Source organism: Salvelinus alpinus, chromosome 27, assembly GCF_045679555.1.
Source record: "Salvelinus alpinus chromosome 27, SLU_Salpinus.1, whole genome shotgun sequence".
Lineage (NCBI taxonomy): Eukaryota > Metazoa > Chordata > Actinopteri > Salmoniformes > Salmonidae > Salvelinus > Salvelinus alpinus.
This window is the reverse complement of record NC_092112.1, coordinates 5,332,768-5,338,767: the sequence shown is the minus strand read 5'-3', so window position 1 is coordinate 5,338,767 and position 6,000 is coordinate 5,332,768. Positions and strand designations below refer to the sequence as shown.

At 46.0% G+C, this 6,000-nt stretch overlaps 1 protein-coding gene across 3 annotated transcripts in view; it reads left to right on the top strand.

The window, feature by feature from the left end:
- Positions 1 to 431: 431 nt before the first annotated feature.
- LOC139555914 (microtubule-associated protein RP/EB family member 3-like) overlaps positions 432 to 6,000 on the top strand; it is a 42,982-nt gene continuing 37,413 nt past the window's right edge. For 2 of the 3 annotated variants that reach the window (XM_071369284.1, XM_071369282.1), the window contains exon 1: positions 436 to 574. The gene's annotated coding sequence lies outside the window, so the exon portion shown is untranslated. Of the gene's footprint in view, positions 575 to 6,000 lie in introns of all 3 variants that reach the window. The other variant, XM_071369285.1, reaches the window with a different exon arrangement.

The following is a 6,000-nucleotide window of genomic DNA, read 5'->3' as shown; positions in this document are numbered from 1 at the left end:
GAACTTCATTGTTGGTTAAGGGCTTGTAATTAAGCATTTCACGGTAAGATCTACACCTGTTGTATTCAGCGCATGTGACAAATGCAATTTGATTTGAAGTTTGCCAATGTTGTGATGCAGTAAGGTGGTAAAGCGGAAATCGGAACCATCAATTCCGTTGTTTGGCTGTACCCATAGCAACGTTCGAAAATAAGGTGGCTAGGTAGGGATAAAGTTACTAGGCAACAGGGTATATAATAAACAGTAACAGTCACATTTCGAACTGTCTCAAAGTCCCTCGTTTCGTTCCGTTTGCCTTCGTTTAAGAAACGTTTAGCAACAGATTAGGCAGAATGAATAAACCCCAAGTGATATAGATCCAACATGGCACCTGGGGGATCCGAGGTGATGCAGTTTCGCTGTGACGCAGGTCAAACCTTGCCACTGGGACCGCATGGGAGCCACGCAGGCGCGCTTGGGCAGACAGCAGAGCTGGTCAACAGTTACCAGAGTGAACAGACTGTAGCAACGCAACTAGCACAGACCGGACAGGCTCGGGAACACCGGATCAAATAGAGGCTCTTCACACGAGACAGTCAGTAAATGTCACTAACTATTATCACTACGATGTAAACAATTTAGAAGCGGACTTTATGACAACTAGTTATGTTTTAATAGCTAGTTAGCTAACTGCTATGCAGGTAGACACTCCTCGAGTACCACCGCAGTCAAAGTGTTAGCGGCGCAGTGAGTGAGTGCGTGAGTGTGTGATTATACCGGAGGCCCCCAGAGGGGGTTGGCTGAAAACTATTCCGTTTTCAGAATGACAGCATCATATAAATAACAGTACAGTTCAATGCCGCTGGGCCGGCTGGCCAGACCGACCGTTATGTTTAGTTAACGTTAGCCATATCCCTCGACTAGTAAGTACGTAGGCTAGCAGCTTTAGCTAATTCAGTGAGACAGGCTAGCTAACTATCTCAGTTGTTAAGCTGGCCACTGACGAAGTCACCTTATTATGGTTGTGAGGTTATCTAGCTAGATAGTGTTTGACTGTTGTCCTAGTATGAATAACTCCGTTATCTATATAGATAACGTTACGTTATTATTTACCTAGTAGTTAATTAACTGATATAAAACAACTTTTTCCCCCGTCAACAAGCTGACAGTAACATAGAAATAAGAATTAATGGAACGGGCTTGGAAGCTGTAACCCTGGCAATTGATTTATAAACTCATGGGTGGAGTCGGTAGCACGTAATAATAAGGAATTCCCCTGGACCACGCTCACAGCTTGGGGAAACAAACATTCCTTTACATTCACCCCCGTTGGGCTACCCAGACCCCTCTTTTACCCTGCTGCTACTCTGTTTATTATCAATGCATAGTCACTTTAACTCTACCTACATGTACATATTACCTCAATTACCTCGACTAACGGTGCCCCCGCACATTGACTCTGTATGGTACCTGTATATAGCCTTGATTGTTATTTTACTGCTGCTGTTTAATTATTTGTTACTTTTATTTTCTGTTGTCTACTTATCTATTTTTTACTTAAACCTTATTTTTTTCAAAATTCTTAACTTCTTAAAGCATTGTTGGTTAAGGGCTTGTAAGTAAGCATTTCACTGTAAGGTCTACACCTGTTGTATTCAGTGCGTGTGTAAAATACAATTTGATTTGATGGGGCTCCCAAGTGGCTTCTACACCTGCATTGCTTGCTGTTTGGGGTTTTAGGCTGGGTTTCTGTACAGCACTTTGAGACATCAGCTGATGTAAGAAGGACTATATAAATACATTTGATTTGGCACAGCGGTCTAAGGCACTGCATCTCAGTGCTAGAGGCGTCACTACAGACTCTGGTTCGATTCCAGGCTGTATCACAACTGGCCGTGATTCGGAGTCCCATGGAGCGGCGCAAAATTGTCCCAGCGTCGTCCAGGTTAGGGCTTGGGGGGGGTAGGGCGTCACTGTAAATAACAATATGTTCTGAACTGACATGCCTAGTTAGAATAGTAATAATAATAATGTAAAAGAAATAACAAAACATGCCGAAAAGCTGCTGTGTTGTTCAATGTAACGGTAGCTAACAAACCTTTATACATCGCACTGTTCTGTACAATTGACCTTATTTTAGTGCCCAAAAAACGTAAGCGCAATTTCTCCGTTGGGTCTTTTTAAAAATGGCGGGTGGGGGAGCGAAACCTACAGCGTGATAGTGAAGGGGGGAGATAAGCCGTGTGGGGAAACGGCTTTTCATTATCAGCTCTAAAATGGAAATAAAACACTATAAAGAGTTTTATATAATGTCATTACATATCTATTTGAAGGTTTGTGTCGAATTTGAATCAGATTTTTAGGGCGGCGCTAATCTTCAGAAGTGAACAGCAGCTGTCGCGGCTTTTGAGAGTCATGATGGCTTGCAGTGATGACGCAAAAAATTCAATCATTCAGTTGTACAATTGACTAGGTATCCCCCCCCCCCTTACCATGTCCCTGTCCCTTTCTTGTTTTTAATCTGTGAGAGAAGCGCTACACCTGGTGGAGAGAGGATGTACGACACAGAATGAGTTGCATTATGGGTGCCGTACGTTACGTCATGACACATCTCAATTTAACGTACAGCGTCAGAGGGGTCAGTTTTTTCAACTTTACTCCGATACTACCTGGCTATTGCCATGTCAATCAACGGTTGAATAGAAACGTAGTTCACACCCCTGATTTTGATGTCAACACAGTCGCTACAGTCACATTAGGGCTCCTGAGTGGTGCAGCGGTCTAAGGCACTGCATCTCAGTGCTAGTGGCGTCGCTACAGACACCCTGTTCGAATCCAGGCTGTATCACAACCGGCCGTGATTGGGAAGCGCATAATTTTCCCAGCGTGTTCCGGGTTTGGCCGGTGTAGGCCGTCATTGTAAATAAGAATATGTTCTTAACTGACTTGCCTGGTTAAGTTTTAAAACATGTAAAAGGTTTCATTGCAGCCTCGTTTGAATGCCGCAGTTTCACAAATTTGTACAGAATGGGGTTAGTCACCATTACATGTAACCAGTTCAGAAGACCCGACCGACGGATCACAATGCTCCCACATAGGGAAATAGAGCCCTGGTGGCTTCAAAAGACCCGACCGACGGATCACAATGCTCCCACATAGGGAAATAGAGCCCTGGTGGCTTCAGAAAACCAACCGACGGATCACAATGCTCCCACATAGGGAAATAGAGCCCTGGTGGCTTCAGAAGACCCGACCGACGGATCACAATGCTCCCACATAGGGAAATAGAGCCCTGGTGGCTTCAGAAGACCTGACCGACGGATCACAATGCTCCCACATAGGGAAATAGAGCCCTGGTGGCTTCAAAAGACCTGACCGATGGATCACAATGCTCCCACATAGGGAAATAGAGCCCTGGTGGCTTCAAAAGACCTGACCGATGGATCACAATGCTCCCACATAGGGAAATAGAGCCCTGGTGGCTTCAGAAGACCTGACCGACGGATCACAATGCTCCCACATAGGGAAATAGAGCCCTGGTGGCTTCAGAAGACCTGACCGACGGATCACAATGCTCCCACATAGGGAAATAGAGCCCTGGTGGCTTCAAAAGACCTGACCGATGGATCACAATGCTCCCACATAGGGAAATAGAGCCCTGGTGGCTTCAGAATATTGTTAGCTGTGGGAAATGTGGGGACCCGGTGTCTATGGGTGCGTTTGTAAATTCACTATGCCACAGAGCGCTCAGAATGTACTCTGGGCGTTCGTAAATTCACTATGCCACAGAGCGTTCAGAGTGTACTCTGGGCGTTTGTGAATTCAGAGCGTTGTCATTGTCAGTTTGTAAATTCAGAGTGTTTTGCTCTCGGAGCGTTCAGAGTGCACACTGGACGCTCTGGCCGAGGAGTAGGGTTGATCCGAGCGTTCTGACCTCACAACAGCAGTCATGCACCCAAAGCTAACTGGCTAATGTTGGCTAGCTTACTAGCTACTTTCAGACACATAATGAGAGAACAGCTCTCTGACCATTTTACTCGCCCTAGCAGAGCTGGTTAGGCTGTTTTCATGTTATCCAGAGCGTTGGTGATTGTAACTGTGCTGCTGGCAACAATTTAGTTAAGCTTTTTTGCCAACGTTTACTGACACCGGTCATATTCATCCGTTATTCTCCGCATTGGCACACTCAGACGAGACTGCTCTAAAATCTGAGAAAATAGCCAGAGTGAATTTACGAACGCACCCCAAGTAGGCTCAGCTCCACGTTTCTTTGTGTGTAGAAAACATTTAATCACAGCTAAGACATCTACCTTGTTTAGTAGAGGCCATTTGTACCTCCACTCACCACTTGTAGCTGTTATCATCCATCTGTTTGTAATTTTGGTCTAAAACAAGCAGACAACAAGACAATTGCATTTGAAAAGGGTAATGTTTTTTTTTGCTGCGAACCGATTGGATAACCTAGGGTGTTTTCCCTACAGGTAGTGGTGGGGAGTCGACTCCCATTTCTGGATGTCAAGCTTCATTTCCGCTACGAATCAACTCCTAAGATCCAGTATCTTTGCAACGGAGGAAACTATTTGCTTTCGGGTGGGTTGCACCAACATGGATTAACTCTTAAACTGGGTTAAATCAAGGTTTATCTATTAATCTTGTTGCACCAAATTTGAAATTTAGTTTTAAATGAATCCTAGTTAAATTAAATCCTTCCTCTAATCTAAGTTTAGTTTTCACTTTAAACCTAGATTTATTTTAAGCCTGTTGCTCAATGAATAAAAAATTAATTTAGATTGGAGATTAATTTTAAAGTGCCACTTGAGGTGGTTGAACTGATCAAATGGCAGCATATCTACTGTGGAGAGACCAAAACAAGTTCCTCAGAGAACAATTAGAGACAGGTTGAACCCTGTTGAGTTTTATGATAACGGTGAGTTTTCAAGGAGATACTGCTTCTCCAAGGACTCTGTAATGCAACTGGGCAGAAAGGTTGGACCAAGCATTAAGCATGGGAGTGATAGGAACGAGGCTGTACCTCCCACTACTTCTCCAAGGACTCTGTAATGCAACTGGGCAGAAAGGTTGGACCAAGCATTAATCATGGGAGTGATAGGAACGAGGCTGTACCTCCCACTACTTCTCCAAGGACTCTGTAATGCAACTGGGCAGAAAGGTTGGACTAACGCATGGGAGTGATAGGAACGAGGCTGTACCCCCACTACTGCAGCTCCTGGTGACCCTACGGTTCTATGTAACTGGATGTTTCCAGATGGTGGATGGGGACCTTTCTGGACTCCACAAGTCAACCGTCTGCAGGATTGTAGCCAGAGTGTACAGTGATATTGCCGGTCTGAAGAATCAGTACCTCAGGTTCAGTCCTACAGAGGAAACAGCAGCTGGATTTTACAGGAGAGCTAGATTCCCAGGTGTACTAGGGGCAATAGACTGTTCACACATTCACAACAGGCATATCTTATGACTCCCCTTTTAACCCCCCAGACACCTGAAGAGAGAGAATAGAACGCCTCTCATATCCTGGCAGGAGGTCTCATAGAGAGAGTTTTTGGAATGTGGAAAAAAAGATTCCCCTGCCTAAAGGAGGGGTTCTGCACGGAGATGGACACTACACTGACAATCATTATTGCAGTGGCAGTTCTGTATAACTTTGGCAAGAGACAAGGAGACGATCTACCCGAGGAGGATCTACCCGAGGCCATGGAGGACCTACCCGAGGAGGCCGTGGAGGACCTACCCGAGGAGGCCGTGGAGGACCTACCCGAGGAGGCCGTGGAGGACCTACCCGAGGAGGCCGTGGAGGACCTACCCGATGAGGCCGTGGAGGACCTACCCGAGGAGGCCGATGAGGACCTACCCGAGGAGGCCGATGAGGACCTACCCGAGGAGGCCGATGAGGACCTACCCGAGGAGGACCTGGCCGAGGAGGACCTACCCGAGGAGGACCTACCCGAGGAGGACCTACCCGAGGACCTACCCGAGGAGGACCTACCCGAGGAGGACCTACCC